This window comes from Rana temporaria, chromosome 9, assembly GCF_905171775.1.
Source record: "Rana temporaria chromosome 9, aRanTem1.1, whole genome shotgun sequence".
In the NCBI taxonomy this organism is placed as follows: Eukaryota; Metazoa; Chordata; class Amphibia; order Anura; family Ranidae; genus Rana; species Rana temporaria.
The window spans coordinates 35986518-36006674 of record NC_053497.1 but is presented as its reverse complement, the minus strand read 5'-3'; the positions used below and the strand labels follow the sequence as shown (position 1 = coordinate 36006674).

General features: G+C 48.1%; 1 long non-coding RNA gene across 6 annotated transcripts in view; it reads right to left on the bottom strand.

Annotated features, from left to right (window-relative positions):
• Positions 1–10595, bottom strand: part of LOC120913303 — a 28625-nt gene extending 18030 nt beyond the window's left edge. For 3 of the 6 annotated variants that reach the window (XR_005743502.1, XR_005743503.1, XR_005743501.1), the window contains exon 1: positions 9529–10594. This is a non-coding gene — a long non-coding RNA (uncharacterized LOC120913303). Of the gene's footprint in view, positions 1–9528 lie in introns of all 6 variants that reach the window. The other 3 variants (XR_005743504.1, XR_005743500.1, XR_005743499.1) reach the window with 3 other exon arrangements.
• Positions 10596–20157: the final 9562 nt, after the last annotated feature.

The following is a 20157-nucleotide window of genomic DNA, read 5'->3' as shown; positions in this document are numbered from 1 at the left end:
ACAATTGTCTGTTACCTGAAGCCCTAAAAACACTTCTCTTTACTTCAATCTGCTAGAGATGTGCTAAATCTGTGCCGTTGACTTGTCGGTATGGTTCCCCTATCGAGATGGTTCCTGTAAGGACTGCGCAGGCGCAATCCTTGCCGACGGAAATCTCTGAACCTCGGGCGGCATCCAGGCTCATTCCTTAACATCCCCGTGGAGGTTCGGTGATTTCCGTCGGCAAGGATTGCGCCTGCGCAGTCCTTACAGGAACCATCTCGATAGCCGGAACCATATCGTCAGATCACCGTCTCTCATGTTATATGCTGCCCCCAGTTAGGGAAAAAAAGATTGGCCCAGATTCAAGAAGCAATTGCGTCTGCGTAACCATAGTTACGCAGCGCAATTGCTTAATTGCGCCGGCGTAACGACTTCTCCTGATTCAGAGAGCTTGTTACGCCGACTGCAGCCTAAGATATGCGTGGCATAAGGCTCTTATGCCCTCATATCTTTGGCTGCATTCTTACGCAGGCCGCTAGGTGGCGTTCCCGTTGTGGTCAGCGTATAGTATGCAAATTGCATACTAACGCCGATTCACAACGTTACGCAAGCCCTGCGTACGCAGTTTACGTCGTTTGCATACGTCGGGTTTCGCGTAAGGCTGCACATGCTAAAAGCAGGGGCAGCCAATGCTAAGGATACCCGTCGTTCCCGCGTCGCAAGGTTTAAATTTTACGTTGTTTGCGTAAGTGAATCGTGAATGGCGCTGGACGCCATTCACGTTCACTTTGAAGAAAATTACGTCCTTGCGACGTCATTTACCGCAATGCACGTCGGGAAAGTTTCCCGACGGAGCATGTGCTCTACGCTCGGCGCGGGAACGTGCCTAATTTAAATGATTCCTGCCCCCTACGGGATCATTTACATTAGGCGCCCTTACGCAGGGCATTTTTGAAGAGCGCCCACGCAAATTACGTGGCTACTGCTTCATGAATGAAGCGTAGCGCAAATAATTTGCATAGGCGCAGGGTAAAAGGGGTACACTGCGCCTCCGTAAGGAGCGCGCAACTGTACCTGAATCTACCCCATTGACTGTACATATTCTACACATACTAAGGGGGTACACATGGACCAAAAATTGGGTGAAAATAGCGGGTTTGGGCAGGAACTGGCAGACTTTCAGCCCATGTGTACAGCTCTTCGTCCGATAGAAGCTGGAGGTTGAACAAACATCCTGGAAAATGATCAGTATGTTCTGGTGTGGAAGAGGGGGTGGGGTGGCGTCAGTCCCCCTGTCAGAACACACTTGGGGGGAGATTTACTAAAACTGTAGAATGGAAAATCTGGTGCAGCTCTGCATGGTAGCCAATCAGCTTCTAACTTCAGCTTGTTCAGTTAAAGGAGTTGTAAAGGCAGAAGGTTTTTTATCTTAAAGTGGAGGTCCAAAAAAAAAAAATTAAAACCAGCAGCTACACATACTGCAGCTGCTGGCTTTTAATAAATGGACACTTACCTGTCCTGGAGTCCAGCGATGTCGGCACCCACAGCTGATGTTTCCATCAACTGTCGGGTGCTGCCGCCGTCGCCATTGCGGGTAAGGGTACCTGGCAGGGTAGCCTTTCTGCTTCACGCCGGGAACCCTAATGCGCATGCGTGAGGCCCGCTTAAAGGCCAGGGGAGGAGGGAGCCCTGCGATGACGTCACGGACCACGGCCTGGACTCCCGGAAGTGGGAAAGGATACCTGTCAAAGACTGTCCTGTCCCCCCCCCCCCCCGAAAATCATTGATTTTAAATAGAAAATACTGCATTTGACGTCTGGATTAAGCTTAACCAGTTAAGGACTGAGCCTTTTTTTCAGATTTGTTATTTACAAGTTAAAAACATTTTTTTTTTGCTAGAAAATTACTTAGAACCCCCAAACATTATAATTTATTTTTCTAACACCCTAGAGAATAAAATGGTGGTCATTGCATTTTCCACTGCCCGCCCCACATCACCACTGTGCTTAGTGACAATGCATCTAGGAGGCAGGAGACAGTGGCATGTGGCAATCTGTATCTGGTGGCAATCTGCATCTGGTGGCATGTGGCAAGTAACTGTTGCAATTTGCATCTGGTGGCATGTGGCAAGTGACTGTGGCAATCTGCATCTGGTGGCATGTGGCAAGTGACTGTGGCAATCTGCATCTGGTGGCAAGTGACTGTGGCAATCTGCATCTGGTGGCATGTGGCAAGTGACTGTGGCAATCTGCATCTGGTGGCATGTGGCAATCTGCATCTGGTGGCATGTGGCTGTGGCAATCTGCATCTGGTGACAGGCACGGTGACAAGCTGCATCAGGTGGCAGATTCGCCATTATGGTGAGTTTAACTATTTAATTTTATATTACAATATAATAGGGTTTTCCCGATACCACTTTTTTAAGACAGAGTACAAGTACCGATACTTTTTTTCAAGTATCAGGAAAGAAGAAAATTGCGCTAATCAAATACAAATTAAGTGAATAAGTGGGAAGGCTGCAATAGCGTGAACTAACACAAAACAATAGAAAAAAGAAAGAAAAAATTGCGCCAACCAGTAATATAATAGTATAAACAGTGAAGTCCTTTGTGTTTTCTACAAGTGAAACATAGAAAAAATGTGCACCATATGAGTGCATAAAACATGAAAAAATTTTTAAAAATTAAAAAAAATTCCAGTATCAAAGTCCATAGACGATGAATCCAACCCGGACAGCACCCAGTGTGAAGATGATTGACAGTTGTGACCCGCCACCATATGGACTGAGGCTTACCAATAGGTAATTTAATAACAGCGTTATTCAAATTACTGCAGGATACTCCAGAGTGCGGGATAACAGCCAGGAATACACCAGGTCACGGCCCCTTTAAGAGATCCACGACGGGATGCAGCAGGATACACTAACAGTATTCGTCCTCATAGCATCTCACAGCCCAGTCAGTGTGAACATAAAAGGAAGGAGACCGCACATAGGGTAGTATGCACTAACAGGTTTTAATTAAAAAGGTTAAAACTACTTACAGGCGAAGGTAAATAGGAAGCAAGTAAACATTTGCCGGCCAGCATCTAACAGGAGCCCTTCCTGTACGCGGTGACGTCACTGCACTCCGTCCCAGACGCGTTTCGTCACAATATGACGTTCTCAATGGGAACGTCATATTGTGCCGAAACGCGTCTGGGACGGAGTGCAGTGACGTCACCGCGTACAGGAAGGGCTCCTGTTAGATGCCGGCCGGCAAATGTTTACTTGCTTCCTATTTACCTTCGCCTGTAAGTAGTTTTAACCTTTTTAATTAAAACCTGTTAGTGCATACTACCCTATGTGCGGTCTCCTTCCTTTTATGTTCACACTGACTGGGCTGTGAGATGCTATGAGGACGAATACTGTTAGTGTATCCTGCTGCATCCCGTCGTGGATCTCTTAAAGGGGCCGTGACCTGGTGTATTCCTGGCTGTTATCCCGCACTCTGGAGTATCCTGCAGTAATTTGAATAACGCTGTTATTAAATTACCTATTGGTAAGCCTCAGTCCATATGGTGGCGGGTCACAACTGTCAATCATCTTCACACTGGGTGCTGTCCGGGTTGGATTCATCGTCTATGGACTTTGATACTGGAATTTTTTTAATTTTTTAAATTTTTTTCATGTTTTATGCACTCATATGGTGCACATTTTTTCTGTTTCACTTGTAGAAAACACAAAGGACTTCACTGTTTATACTATTATATTACTGGTTGGCGCAATTTTTTCTTTCTTTTTTCTACTTTTTTTCAAGTACTCACCGATACCGATACTTTTTTTAATGTCATGTGACAATTTTAATAATGGGCATAACAGGGGGCACTGACGGATGGATGGCACTGACAGGGGGGCACTGACGGGTGGATGGCACTGACAGGGGGCACTGATGGGTGAATGGCACTGACAGGGGGGCACTGACGGATGGATGGCACTGACAGATGGATGGCACTACTAACCACTGCTCTGTCCACTACACTATATACCAATACTGACTTGTCTAAACTCCTCTAACCTCTCTCTCTGGCTGACAGTCTCACCTGCAGCGTGTGTCTTCCATCAGCCTGGAGGAGGTGAAGAGAGAATGTCCGGAGGAGAGGGGGAGCCTGGAGGAGGGGAAAACACAGACAGCATATCGGTCCGGAGGCTAGAACGAGGCGGGACCAGCCCCGCCGTGATCGTGGATAGGCTAGCCTCGCCCTGCCGTGATCACGGATAGGCCATCAACGCCGTAGTAGCCAATAGCCCCGCCCCCCCCACCACCGTATATGACCATTCACAGGGACACAGGAACATTAGGGGGACGGATCCGGTTTCCGCAGTGACACACACTGCCTGGCGTCCCCCTGAATTTATGCACCCGGTGCCACAGCGCCGTCCATGCTACCCCACTGGCTCCGCCCCCTCTCCGTCCGCGACTTCTGGGTATCGGATCAGGCATCGGGAGCATTTGTGCGAGTACAAGTACTCGCACAAATGCTCGGTACTAGTATCGGGACAACCCTACAATATAATAAAAATAATGTGCTTCAATCATCCTGACACCAAATTTACCATGATGTTGTGATGATTGAAGTGCTAACACCAGCCATTTCCTGACAAATTGGCTGCGAAAAAACTGCATCGTCATCCATTCATCCACAGTGCCGGTCCCCGGTACCAAAAAGGTTGGGGGCCACTGCCTTAGAGAATCCCTGCATTGTTCTCCCTCTCAAGGGGTATATCTTGCTGTGCATAACAGACAATATTTATCATGTAAGTGGATGGTTTGCCATAGAGATGGAAGTTTATGTAGCAGGAAACATTGTTGCCAGTTTAGAGGGCTGGAGGAGATGTTGTATACATTGTAATAATCTAGTCATGCACAGCAAGTCATTTGTGTCATATTGAAACTGACACAAGGAGGATGTACAAATGTACATTATATGTTACCAGACCGCCTCATACTACAGTTGACTTTATTTTAACAGAAAAAGGGGGTATTACATGGAGCGAGTGTTGCTAATAAGGAAAATAATGCACAAAAAGAACCATCTTCTGCTCTTCTGGAAGTCCCCCAGCAGCACTGTCACCTTCTTCCTGGTCCGGGTGCCCAGCTTGCCAAGGAGGCACTACCAAGCAGGCTCTCTGCGTCCATAGACACACACAGCACCCGCCGGTATGCCATGCCCCACTCCCTCCTGACAGCAGCAGGAGCCTATGGCTCCCCACCCTCAAGTATCTCCTGTGTGACCAGGAATTGAGAGGAGCAATGCTGAAGCTGGGACAGAGCTGGATCGATTACTGGAGTCAGGGATGGGGGGGGGGGGGGGGGGTGGATGCCAGAACACAATATCGCTGCAGAGGGATTCCCCCCATCAACAATGACTATGTTGATGGGGGAATCAAGCAATTTTCTTTCCTGCAACCCTTGGTCCTAGGAAAGAAAATTGCTTAACCCAGGGTTTGACAAATTTGCTTGGAATCTAGGAGCCAGAAAACGCGCCCCGTCCCGACAAGCTTGCGCGCAGAAGCAAACACATACGTGAGCAGCGCCTGCATATGTAAACGGTGTTCAAACCACACATGTGAGGTATCACCGCGATTGGTAGTTTTTTTTTTTTGCCCCCCTTCCAAGCCAAGTCGCCAGGAACCTATTTCTAGTCGCAATGGCGACCTGGCGCCCGGGATTTGTCGAGCCCTGACTTAACCACTTCAGAACCGCCGCATGACTATATACGTTGGCTGTTTGAAGAGGAATATCTCTGTGGCAACAGCTAGCTGCCAAAACCCAGGTATCCTCGTCTTCCGCTGGCGGTCTGGTTTCCGATAATGGTGGTCTCTGTGGCGGATTCGCCACGAGATCACCGTTATCGGCGGCAGGAGAAGGGCCCCCTTACAGCCACTCTCCCATGCCCTCCACCACTTACTGGAGCCATCGGTAGCGGCGGAGGCGATCGGGTCCTTCCTGAGGCTGGATATTCTATGTTGTTTTTGTATGTATACGCGCCCTTTCCAGTGCTCCTTACTGTATAGACCAGTCATAGGTAGGGGCAGTGACATTTTTTTCTTTTTTGTATTGATGTCATTGTGGTCAGGCAGCACACTGGCACCTTTGCTTCTATGTGCTGGGTGTTTAGTGTGCTCCTTCCCCTTTAAAGAGGGTTGGGCTACCTCCAGTCACCTGCCCTTTATCTATCCATCAGCATACATGTGCTTCCACTGAGGAGACTTTTAGGTAGATTCAAGTACATCTGCCTAAACTTGCGGCGGCGTAGCTTAGCCTGTTTAGGCTACGCCGCCGTAAATTAGCTAGGCTAGTATTGATTCTCAATATACTTGCCTGCTAATATACGGCGGCGTAGCCTAAAGCGGGCGGGCGTAAGGGCGCCGAATTCAAATGTGTTGGAGGGGGGCGTGTTTGATGGTAATGAGGCTTGACCTCACGTTTTTTACATTTTTCTTAACTGCGCATGCGCCGGGCGCCTACATTTCCCAGTGTGCATTGCAGCTACGTACGCCACACGGGCCTATTGATTTCGACGTGGACGTAAACGACGTAAATCCCGATTCGCGGACGACTTACGCAAACGACGTAAAAAATTCGAATTTCGCGGCGGGAAAGGCAGCCATACTTTAACATTGTTATTCCACCTATGAGGTGGAATAACTTTAGGCCTGCTAAAGCCTTACGGAAACAGCGTAAAACTACTGCGGCGGCCGGGCGTACGTTCGTGAATCGGCGTATCCCCTCATTTACATATTCTACGCCGACCGCAATGGAAGCGCCACCTAGCGGCCATCCAAAATATTGCAATCTAAGATAGGACGGCGCAAGTCGTCCTATCTTAGATATGTTTAAGTGTATCTCTGTTTGAGCATACGCTTAAAACATAGGTCGGCGTAGATTCTGAGTTAGGTCGGCTTATCTACTGATAAGCCGGCCTGAATCTACCTATTTAAATTTTAGAGTTAGGACTGCAGCACACAGAGAGCCTTGACGGGGCCTGCAGCTTACACATGCATTTGCAAATGCGTGCAACTAAACCTCTGTTTTTAACATATACTGTTAGACAGGAGTATTTGGTTGGTTGCTGATTGGTCGGTAAGTTTGAGCCTGGATATTCTATGTTGTTTTTGTGGCTGGGTATAGAGACGAGCGAAGGGAAGATCCCCACCTGTCTCCATACCATAGCAGGTCTTTTTGACCTCAGATCTCATATTTAAGAGGACCTGTCATGCTTTTTTCGATTATACTCTGGAGCTCCTTCTGGATTTTGCTTCTAATCCCCTTGTAGAGGCTTCCATTTGTGGATGGACATTTTATAGTTACACAACCTATCACATTGCTAGAATCTTTTTATATGGACTATAAATGGAAGGACTTATGAATAAATGGTTGTGGAACTAATCATTTGCGTTTTCTATTATTTCTTATGGGGAAATTTACATTCCTTGTAATGGGAATAAAAGTGACACAATTTTTTTTTTTTAAAGAACAGTGTAAAAAAATAAAAATAAAAGGTAAAATAAATAAGAAAAAATAAAATAAAAATGTAAACGTGTCTGTCCCGCGTGCTGAAGCGAACGCATACATAAGCAGCACCCGCATATGAAAACTGTGCTCAAACTACACATGTGAGGTATCGCCGCGATCGGTAGAATGAGAGCAATAATTCTAGCCCTAGACTTCCAAACATGCAACCTGTAGAAATTTTTAAACGTCACCTATGGAGATTTTTAAGGTTACTTTTTGTCGCCATTCCACGAGCAGACGAAATTTTGTTGGGTATCAATTTACTCGGCGTAACATTATGTTTCACAATGTATAAAAAAAATTGGGCTAACTTTACTGTTGTCCTTTTTTTTTTATTCAATAAAGTGTTTTTTTTTTTTTTTTTTAAAGTGCGCTTGTAAGGCCCCACGCACACGAGAAGCAAATGCAAACACATGTAAACTCAAGTTTTCAAAGGCAAAAACGGGCATTTAAAACGCCCGTTTTTGCCGCGAATTTCGCGGCGCTTTGCCGCGTTTAACTGCGTTTTATAGCGTTTGCGGCTATCAGCGTTCATAACAAAGACATTGTAGATCCTCCCAAAGCTTTGAAACGCAAAAACGTTTGCGTCTGAACCCAAAATTTCGCGTCTGAAAAAACGAGTCTAAACCCAACTGCTTTAAAACGCAAAAAAACGTGAATGTGTGCATGAACACATAGGATAACATTAAATGTGTTCAGGGGCAGTTGAAAAAAATGCCCAAATGCCTCTGAACTCGAGTTTACCAGCGTCTCGTGTGCATGGGGCCTAAGACTGCTGCGCAAATACGGTGTGGCATAAAGTATTGCAACGACCGCCATTGTATTCTCTAGGGTGTTAGAACGTATAATGTTTGGGGGTTCTAAGTAATTTTCTAGCAAAAAATTGTTTTTAACTTGCAAACGACAAATCTCAGAAAGAGGCTCGGTCCTTAAAGGTGTTGTAAAGGTACAATTGTTTTTCCCCTAAATAGCTTCCTTTACCTTAGTGTAGTCCTCCTTCACTTACCTCATCCTTCCATTTTGCTTTCAAATGTCCTTATTTCTTCTAAGAAATCCTCACTTCCTGTTCTTCTGTCTGTAACTCCACACAGTAATGCAAGGCTTTCTCCCTGGTGTGGAGTGTCGTGCTCGCCCCCTCCCTTGGACTACAGGAGATTCAGGACGCCCACTAACACACAGCTCCTTTCTCTATCTGCAACGTAGAGGGTGTCCTGACTCTCCTGTAGTCCAAGGAAGGGGGCGAGCACAACACTCCACACCAGGGAGAAAGCCTCGCATTACTGTGTGGAGTTACAGACAGAACAGGAAGTGAGGATTTCTCAGAAGAAATAAGGACATGTAAAAGCAAAATGGAAGGATGAGGTAAGTGAAGGAGGACTGCACTAAGGTAAAGGAAGCTATTTAGGGAAAAAAATTGTACCTTTACAACCTCTTTAAGTGTTAAGGTATGGCTTGCCTTACCCTTTTAAAACCCAGAAGGTAGGTCACAATAATAGATGTTTCCTGAGCCCTTCTCATTTTTTTTAACATGACCAACACGCAGATGTGCAGGACTGTAGCACGTTACGTGACCTTGGACAAGTCATCCGAATCCTTCTGGAAGTTCTCTTGAAGACAGGCAGTATTATTCAGGCGTTTAAATCGTCCTGATAGCGGCTATCATAAAAATAACAGTACAGACTTCTGTGTCACATTTACTGGGAATAAAACATGTTTTAGAACAATCCCACCAAGACCAAAGTAAAATAAAATGACGGTGCTGCCATCTAGTGGCTCTAAGAATCCATAGACTTTCTGGGCTGACTACATACAGTCCTTACTGTTCTCGTCTATTTCCACTACATACTGATTAGTACAGAGTTGCCATTTTCATCAAAGAAAACACTGTAGACTAAGCTATTTACTGTGGCTAAAATTATAAAGCTTCTATACAATGTTAGTTGTCTGTGGGGCACATATTTAGCATTGTTTTCTTTTAACATCCACATACCCAAGCGAAACATATCCTCTGCTTTGCCTTTCTTTTAAAGAACGATCAACATAGTTTTACATCCTTGTGGTGTCCTTCAGGGGACCAAATTCATGGAGAACTTGCTCCTATTCTTGCCCGTGGCTGCATTCTGCTGTAAAAGGACAGGTTTTTTTTTTTCTGTTTCTGCTGTTTGTAGCTCCACCCTAGGCTGAAGCCCAATTTATGGGTTGGAGTCACAGCACAGCACTAACCCCCTGCACAAAGTTCCTATGCACTAAACTGGATCCTGTATATTGTACCCCCTGAGCCCATACACTATCAGCAGCAGGCTGCACCAACATCGTTTCTACTTCTTCTGCAGAGGTGTACTTGTAGTTTAATTCCCAGGAATAGCAGGCGGGGATGGGGGGGTTCTGGGATTAGTAGTCCTTCCTAGGGGTAGAGCAGAAGAAGCACAGGGCTGCAGATTAGATGGAAGTGCTGCAGATGATATCCCCCTCTCCTCTATGAGCGCTGTTTGTCACTGCCTCCTCTATTCTTTCTGTGTGTGGTCGGTCACCGCCTCTTCGCCACTGTGAGTGCGGCCCTTGGCCCTCCTTTCTTCTGATCCAACACCACCCCTTTAGCCATGTGTTTGTGTGCTCTCTAGGGCTGGGCGATTTAAGGAAAAAAATAAATCTGCGATTTAAAAAAAAAAAAATCGATTCACGATACGAATCAAGGTTTTTTTTCCCCATGGACACCGCGCCAGTCCTACGTTTTTTAGGCCTAGTCCGCCGCGATACTGGGAAAAGGCCACGGACTAGGCCGAAGCCTCGCCTAAAAAACCCTGCCCGCAGCTCGCAGCGATCCTGGACAAAGGCAGCAAGCAGCGTCCTACCTTTTCCCAGGCAGCTGCAGGCAGGATTTTTAGGCGAGGCCGTGGTTTCGGCCTAGTCCGCGGAGCGCCGACCTATGAAAAAAAAACAAAAAAAAAAACGATTTGGTCAAAATTTTTATCGATTTGCCCTCGCAACTTGATTTAAAGCGGAGGTTCACCCTAAAAAACAATTTTCTACCATGCCATCAAGCATACTAGCGTGAGCTACAGTATGCCTTTATTTATTTTTTTTGCGCCATACTCGCAGTTTAATCCATTCGTTTTGTTTCAGACTCCCCGCGGGGAGTAGGCGTTTCTATGCAGAGGGGAACATGAATGACGGCCGGCTATGGCGCGTCACGCTTCCCGAAAATAGCCGAAATAGAAGTCGGCTCTTCACGGCGCTACACGGCGCCTGCGCACAGACTAGGAGCTGACTGCGCAGGCGCCGTGAAGAGCCGAGTCCTATTTCGGCTATTTTCGGGAAGCGTGACGCGCCATAGCCGGCCGTCAATCATGTTCCCCTCTGCATAGGAACGCCTAAAAAATTATTTTTTTAGGGTGAACCCCCGCTTTAAGATTTAAATCGATTTTTTTCCCCAGCCCTAGTACTCTCCTCTCCTCCATGTATACTATCCCTTCTTTTCTACATGTGCTGTCTGTTCCCCCCCAGCTCTGTGAGCTGTCGCCCCCCCCCCCCCCTTCCCGTCTCCTCTGTGTGCCTGTCAGTCATACATTATTCTTCTTGCTCGCAGCATGGTCAGACAGACGTGGGGGGAGGGGTCGGGGGGTTAGGCTGTCGACCATGCTAGCTCAGCAACAACAGCACAGACCAGAACGGGGCCCCCTGGGGGATCCCACAAGGATTTAACAATTATAGTGATAATTCTTTTTTCATTTCTCTTCCATCTGAGGAGGCCTCTTCAGGTTGGTGGCCATGTAGACGGACGATCGATGCTGGAGATGGATGTGTCCAGCAAGGCCCATGATAAGCAATGCCCTTCAGTGTCCTTGTCAAGACTGCGAAAAAAGAGAGAGCACAATTACCCAAATAGATACAAAACAGTAACAAATCTTCAGCAACATCAAGAGAAATAATACTACTAATACTCACTGCCAAGGCAATACCTGCAATGGTATTACTGCGCGATCCAACTGGTCGTATACCGCAACCTTTCTTTGTCTCTACCCTTCTTTAACCCCTTCCCACCTGCCCTGGTGTCACTTTAAAATGTTCGGGGGGTGTGAAGGATCGTTGATGACGTGATTGGCTGCTACAGTGGTCTCATAATCGGGAACCACCAATCGTTAGTGGGGATTGAAAGCTGTTTTCTTGGACAGCTAGGTCTAGCTGTGTGGGCGCTCTCAGCTCTGAAACAGCAGCTGCCTAGGGAGGCTTATGTGCTGCTTGTGGCCATTAACCCTTTCACTGCCAGAGACATTATTTTTTTCACACATGCTTACATTTATTTATTTTACGCCTGAAGATTACGTAACACCCCCCCCCCCAAAAAAAATTATATTTTCTGAAAAACAGACAGAAGAGAATAAAATAGTGGTTCCAATTTTTTTTAAATCACTATATTACGGCAAAGGTCTAGGAAACGCAACATTTTAGTAAAAAAAATACACTAAGGTTAGTTTTAGGGCACACAAAAACGCAATTAAATAAAAAAAAAATTCTAAATATAAAACATGAGGTGGCGCCCAATTTCTTTGTAAAATATAAAACATGAAGTTGCGCCCAATTTTTTTTTTTTCTAAATATAAAACATGAGGTTGCGCCAATTTTTTTTGCAAAATATAAAACGTGAGGTTGCACCCATTTTTTTTGTAAAATATAAAACATGAGGTTGTGCCCAATTTTTTTTTGTAAAATATAAAACATGAGGTTGCGCCTAATTGTTTTTGTAAAATATAAAACGTCAGGTTACACCCAATTTTATTTTTTTTAAATATAAAACATGAGGTTGCACCCAATTTTTTTGTAAAATATAAAACACACGGCTGTGCCCAATTTTTTTGTACAATATAAAACATTAGGTTGCACCCAATTTTTTTGTAAAGTATAAAACACGCGGCTGCGCCCAATTTTTTTGTAAAATATAAAACAAGTGGCTGCGCCCAATTTTTTTTATAAAACATGAGGTGGCACCCAATTTTTTTGTAAAATATAAAACACGCGGCTGCGCCCAATTTTTTGTAAAATATAAAACATGAGGTTGCACCCAATTTATTTGTAAAATATAAAACACGCGGTTGCGCCCAATTTTTTTGTAAAATATAAAACACGCGGCTGCGCCCAATTTTTTTGTAAAATATAAAACATGAAGTTGCGCCCATTTTTTTTGTAAAACATAAAACGTGAAGTTGCACCCAATTTTATTTTTTTAAATATAAAACTTGAGATTGCACCCAATTTTTTTGTAAAATATAAAACACGTGGCTGCGCCCAATTTTTTTATAAAATATAAAACGTGAGGTTGCACCCAATTTCTTTGTAAAATATAAAACATGAAGTTGCGCCCAATTTCTTTGTAAAATATAAAACGTGAAGTTGCGCTCAATTTTTTTGTAAAATATAAAACGTGAGGTTGCACCTAATTTTTTTGTAAAATATAAAACGTGAGGTTGCACCCAATTTTATTTTTTTAAAATATAAAACATGAGGTTGCACCCAATTTTTTTGTAAAATATAAAACGTGAGGTTGCACCCAATTTTATTTTTTTTAAATATAAAACATGAGGTTGCACCCAATTTTTTTGTAAAATATAAAACATGCGGCTGCGCCCAATTTTTTTGTAAAATATAAAACATGTAGTTGCGCCCAATTTTTTTTGTAAACTATAAAACATGAAGTTGCGCCCATTTTTTTTGTAAAATATAAAACATTAAGTTGCACAAAGTAAATAGATACCAAATAGATGTCAAACCTTAAATTTGCGTGCGCACGTGAAATAGCACCAAACTTCAGTACCCTATATCTTTCATTGGTGACACTTTAAAATCCCCCTATAGGTCGTCAGTTTAATATTACGTAGGTCTGGTGCTAGAAATATTGGCCTCACTCCCGTGTGCATGGCGATATGTAACATGTGTATCGCAATCAGCGTTTCATGTCTAGGCGACCACATGCATTCGCACGTGCGTATATGTGGGGGAGGGTGGCCTCAAAAAAGCAACACAGTTGGCACCTTTCGGGGGGGGGGGCAGGATTCTTGTCAGGTATTCTTACCCCCTCCCGGGAGCCTCAGTCGCGGATTTTGACATCACGGCTGGGGCTCCCTCCTCCTCCCTCCCCCTGTTGCAAGGCAAGTAGGAGAAAGGAGCGAGCCTCATGCATGTGCAGTAGGATTCCCAGCATGAAGCCGAAAGGCTACACTGCCAGGTACCCTTACCCGCAATGGCGGCGGCAGCTGAAACACCAGCTGCGGTGCCGACATCGCTGGACTTCAGGACAGATAAGTGTCCGATTATTAAAAGCCAGCAGCTGCAGTATGTGTAGCTGACGGTTTTTAATTATTATTTTTTTGGGCGGACCTCCGCTTTACTTTTTTTTTTTTATCATATTGGGCAGGGGTGTCAAACGGGCGGCCCTCCAGCTGTTGCAAAACAACAAGTCCCATCATGCCTCTGCCTGCGGGAGTCATGCTTGTAACTGTCAGCCTTGCAATGCTGACTTGTAGTTCCACAACAGCTGGAGGGCCGCCAGTGACTACAAGTCCCATCGTGCCTCTGCCTGCGGGAGTCATGCTTGTAACTGTCAGCCATGCAATGCCTCATGGGTCTTGTAGTTCCACAACAGCTGGAGGGCCCCCAGTGACTACAAGTCCCATTGTGCCTCTGCCTGAGAGAGTCATGCTTGTAACTGTCAGCCTTGCAATGCTGACTTGTAGTTCCACAACAGCTGGAGGGCCGCCAGGGACTACAAGTCCCATCGTGCCTCTGCCTGCGGGAGTCAAGCTTGTAACTGTCAGCCCTGCAATGCCTCACGGGACTTGTAGTTCCACAACAGCTGGAGGGCCGCAAGTCACTACAAGTCCCATCGTGCCTCTGCCTGCGGGAGTCATGCTTGTAACTGTCAGCCTTGCAATGCCTCATGGGACTTGTAGTTCCGCAACAGCTGGAGGGCAGCCAGTGAAATAGGGGATAAATAATCCCCTGTGTGATGATTTTATGGTGACGGGTTCTCTTTAATGAGACATCCATGTCAAATCGGAGCCTATTGGCTGCAATAGGAGCGTCTCATTCGGTGCAACGCCGGTTTCCAGAAGTAGTTCCTTCACTTCGGCGGTGACTTCAATAGACATCTGCGCATGAACCCACACAGATGTCTTTCAAGTCGCCCCCGAATTCGGACTGAAACGCGGCTTTGAGTTCAGATGAAGTCGCACGATTTCAAAGCCGCGTTCAATGTGAACGAGGGCTAAGGCTGCTTTCACACTTCAATGTTGAAGAAAATGCATTAAAAAACAGATATGCGTTTTTGATGTGGCTCTGGTGCGTTTTCTAGGTGCCCGATTCCCATGCCGCAGCCGCGGTGTATTTTCGATGCACATTCCATTAACTTCAATGGAGAGCTGCGTTTTTTTTGTGGGTTTGAAAATGCACCACACCTGCAGCGCAGCGGTGTGAAGAGACCCATAAGAGTTAAAGTGAGATATTTTATAGCATTTTTCTTGCATTTTTAGTAAGGTAAAAACGCAGCAGAATCGCATGCGCGTGAAAGGGCCCTAAATAGTTTGTTGGGGGCAAAGCTGGCCCATATGAGGCATTTCCAGTACAGAAGATTGGACTGCGCCAACGTTCGCTCCATACAAGCAGCAGCGCTGTGATCCCACGGCGTAACGGGCAACTTACCATTGTCAGCAGAATAATCAGACGGCCATGTTGGGATTTCTCCGCCATTCGTCGCCATCTGCAATGTACAGGAGAACTTCAGGAACATGCACATCCCCCACTAATAGCTAATAAATAGAAAATATTAGAAATAAAAACAATGATTAGATCTAACTTACTTCTATGTAGTAGTACACCTCCCCCACCCTACACCCCTCTTATTATATAGAACACCCCATCCAAATATCTACAAAGCCCTCCCACGCCTCTGTGATCTCTGCTCCGTGCCAACAAAGGTGCCCCTGTAGTGTCACTGTTTGCTCCCTATCACAGAATGCAGCCTAAGTCACGTGGCAACGAACTACGCATGCGCAATGCGTTCCAATGCCAAATGTGATGCGTTCCAGGGGATTCACGACACTACCCCTCAGTGAACCCATCACAATTTGTCACGGAAGTGACGAGGAACCATAACGAGGAGGCATACACAGAGCGGAGGGGGGGGGGCGGGACAGAACATACAGATATAATGAGAAACCTACAAAGAGCGGGGGGAGGGGAGACGGAGGAGAAAGAGACATGCAGATACATTAGGCTGCATTCTGTGATAGGGAGCAAACGGTGACACAGCCCCGCCTCCAGCCCCGCCCCCAAAGCAGAGGCTTATTGAGGTCCGTAAAAAACATAAACTCTCTGGCTTTTAAAGCATCCCCCATGTATAGTAAAATGTCACATTGTTTTGGTGTACGCAATAAAGACTGTGAAGAAATTGTGTATGTAGGAGGAGGAGCTTCTGAATACCAACAAACACATTTCCATTTTATTTCTCATTTCAATGGGAAAGTTTAAGGTGGAACTTTAGGTTTGATTAACTTTGAAGTGAAATGTTACCCAAAAAGTAAAGTTCCGCTCTTCTGTATTTTTTTAGGCTCCATGTACACGGGACCATCCTCCCAGCTGCAGGGATCACCCCCCCCCCCCCCCCACCGCCATCCTCCCAGCTGTGCGAATCACCCCCCCCCCCACCGCCATAATTTGGGGGGCCCTCCGCAGCTTTGCGGGGCCCTAAGCGGCTTGCATAGTGAGCCTATGGGGCGGATCGGCCCTGGGTAGGGGACACCATTCTCTCCCCCAGAGGACGGGGACAGACACCCTTCTCACCCCCGGAGGACGAGGACACCATTCTCTCCCTCGGAGGACGGGGACACCCTTCTCTCCCCCCCGAGGACGAGGACACCATTCTCTCCCCCAGAGGACAGGGACACCCTTCTCTCCCCCAGAGGACGGGGACACCATTCTTTCCCCGAGGACGAGGACACCCTTCTCTCCCCAGAGGACGAGGACACCCTTCTCTCCCCAGAGGACGAGGACACCCTTCTCTCCCCAGAGGACGAGGACACCCTTCTCTCCCCCAGAGGACGGGGACACCATTCTCTCCCCCAGAGGACGGGGACACCATTCTCTCCCCCGAGGACGGGGACACCCTTCTCTCCCCAGAGGACGAGGACACCCTTCTCTCCCCCAGAGGACGGGGACACCATTCTCTCCCCCAAAGGACGGGGACACCATTCTCTCCCCCAGAGGACGGGGACACCATTCTCTCCCCCGAGGACGAGGACACCATTCTCTCCCCCGAGGTAGGGGACACCATTCTCTCCCCCCGGAGGACGAGGACACCCTTCTCTCCCCCGGAGGACACCCTTCTCTCCCCCGGAGGACACCATTCTCTCCCCCGAGGACGAGGACACCATTCTCTCTCCTGGAGGACAGGGACACCAGGGCTGGACTGGGACAAAAATATTGCCCTGGACTTCATACACTTTGACAAGTCTCTCCCATGGCGACCGGCCCCCATGCGCCTCTGTCCCCCTCTCTGCTCCTCTGGTTCTCCCCCTGCTTCTCTGTTCCCCCACATGCTTCTCTATCCCCCCCCCCATGCTCCTCTTACCCTCATGCTTCTCTGGTCCCCCCTGTGCTCCACTGATACCCCCCCCCCTGCTTCTCTGTTCCCACACATGCTTCTCTGTTCCTCTCCTGCTCCTCTATCCCCCGTCCCCCATGATGCTCTGTTTCCCCGCAGCGCTCACCTCTTCTCCTTGTCCAGCCCTGGTGTCCTCGTCCTCCGTGGGAGAGAATGGTGTCCTCGTCCTCCAGGGGAGAGAATGGTGTCCTCGTCCTCCGGGGGAGAGAACGGTGTCCCCGTCCTCCGGGAGAGAGAATGGTGTCCCCGTCCTCCGGGGGAGAGAATGGTGTCCCCGTCCTCCGGGGGAGAGAATGGTGTCCCCGTCCTCCGGGGGAGAGAATGGTGTCCCCGTCCTCCGGGGGAGAGAAGGGTGTCCCCGTCCTCCGGGGGAGAGAATGGTGTCCCCGTCCTCCGGGGGAGAGAACGGTGTCCCCGTCCTCCGGGGGAGAGAAAGGTGTCCCAGTCCTCCGGGGGAGAGAACGGTGTCCCCGTCCTCCGGGGGAGAGAATGGTGTCCCAGTCCTCCAGGGGAGAGAAGGGTGTCCCCGTCCTCCAGGGGAGATAGGGGTGCCCTCTCCTTCTGCCACGGACACCCAGGGGCCCTCTCCTTCTCCCTAAGCCACCAGTGACCCCAAAGCGGGACACACATGCGCTCTGCCCTCCCGTGACCTGATACCCACCGTCCTGGGATGCCATGATGATGGTGTGCAAGTCTCCAGTGTGAGGGCTATAGGTAAACTCGCACTCAGCTTCTTTGGCCCGATTGGAGGAAAAGCAGCGGAGGCGATCCAGACCCCAGCACTTGACAGAGATCAAAGACCAGTGGTGGCCCCTGCATGGTTGCATGGTGGGCCCGTCACCTCTCTCGTGAAGCACGTGATAAGAGCCAGAAGCTATTTTCACACTAAAGTTCCTCCTTGCCAATCAGCAGGCAGGTCAGTAAAACCTGTCTCCCGATTGGCCAAAGCTTTAGGCGATCCTATTGGATGCCTAACGCATTGGCGGAAAAGGAGACATGACGGAGGAAGCCTGAGGAGCCAAGCGGACACAGGAGCCACAGCCGCCGCTACAGAAGAAGAAGGAAGTGACGCGTATGACGGGTACAAGTGACTGCATATAGTGGGCACAATGGCTGCGTATGATGGGCACACGTGGCTGCAAATAGTGAGCACACTGGCTGCGTATGATGGGCACAAGTGGCTGCATATAGTGGGCACAATGGCTGCGTATCATGGGCACAAGTGGCTGCATATAGTGGGCACAATGGCTGCGTATGATGGGCACAAGTGGCTGCATATAGTGGGCACAATGGCTGCGTATGACGGGCACAAGTGGCTGCAAATAGTGGGCACAATGGCTGCGTATGATGGGCACAAGTGGCTGCAAATAGTGGGCACACTGGCTGCGTATGATGGGCACAAGTGGCTGCATATAGTGGGCACAATGGCTGCGTATGATGGGCACAAGTGGCTGCATATAGTGGGCACAATGGCTGCGTATGACGGGCACAAGTGGCTGCAAATAGTGGGCACAATGTCTGCGTATGATGGGCACAAGTGGCTGCAAATAGTGGGCACACTGGCTGCGTATGATGGGCACAAGTGGCTGCAAATAGTGGGCACAATGGCTGCGTATGACGGGCACAAGTGACCTACCCCAGTCTAGGATATTCACGGACCAAAGAAAAAGCAGCTGCGCATGCGCCGTAGACCCGCGATAAGCTGTGCTCCTGGCATACGAGCACCGGAAGTGACGCGGTACGATTTTTTCACAGGTCCGAGGATTTTTTACTACAGATCTGATCCCTACAGCTGGAAGGATGGTGGTGGGGGGGGGTGATCCCTACAGCTGGAAGGATGGTGGTTGGGGGGGGGGGTGATTCGTACAGCTGGGAGGATGGCGGTGGGGGGGGGTGATTCGTACAGCTGGGAGGATGGCGGTAGGGGGGGGGGGGGGGGTGATTCGCACAGCTGGGAGGATGGCGGTGGGGGGGGGGGTGATTCGCACAGCTGGGAGGATGGTGGTGGGGGGGGGTGATCCCTGCAGCTGGGAGGATGGCGGTGGGGGGGGGTGATTCGCACAGCTGGGAGGATGGTGGGGGGGGGGGGGGGGGGGGTGATCCCTGCAGCTGGGAGGATGGTCCCGTGTACATGGAGCCTAAAAAAATACAGAAGAGCGGAACTTTACTTTTTGGGTAACATTTCACTTCAAAGTTAATCAAACCTAAAGTTCCACCTTAAACTTTCCCATTGAAATGAGAAATAAAATGGAAATGTGTTTGTTGGTATTCAGAAGCTCCTCCTCCTACATACACATTTTCTTCACAGTCTTTATTGCGCACACCAAAACAATGTGACATTTTACTATACATGGGGGATGCTTTAAAAGCCAGAGAGTTTATGTTTTTTACGGACCTCAATAAGTCTCTGCTTTGGGGATGGGGCTGGAGGCGGGGCTGTGTCACCGTTTGCTCCCTATCACAGAATGCAGCCTAATGTATCTGCATGTCTCTTTCTACTCCGTCTCCCCCCCCCCCCCCCCGCTCTTTGTAGGTTTCTCATTATATCTGTATGTTCTGTCCCGCCCCCCCCTCCGCTCTGTGTATGCCTCCTCGTTATGGTTCCTCGTCACTTCCGTGACAAATTGTGATGGGTTCACTGAGGGGTAGTGTCGTGAATCCCCTGGAACGCATCACATTTGGCGTTGGAACGCATTGCGCATGCGCAGTTCGCCGCCACGTGACTTAGGCTGCATTCTGTGATAGGGAGCAGAATATGACACTGCACCCCGCCTCCCTTCAGTGACGTTGTTGTGTTTTGTGGTTCCGATCTCCGGAGACGTCTTCCCAGCGCTTCATTCCAGTGATAGGGATCACATAGGGATCATGTAGGGACTGTACAGGGATCACATAGGGATCATGTAGGGACTGTACAGGGATCACATAGGGATCATGTAGGGAGGGACTGTACAGGGATCACATAGGGAC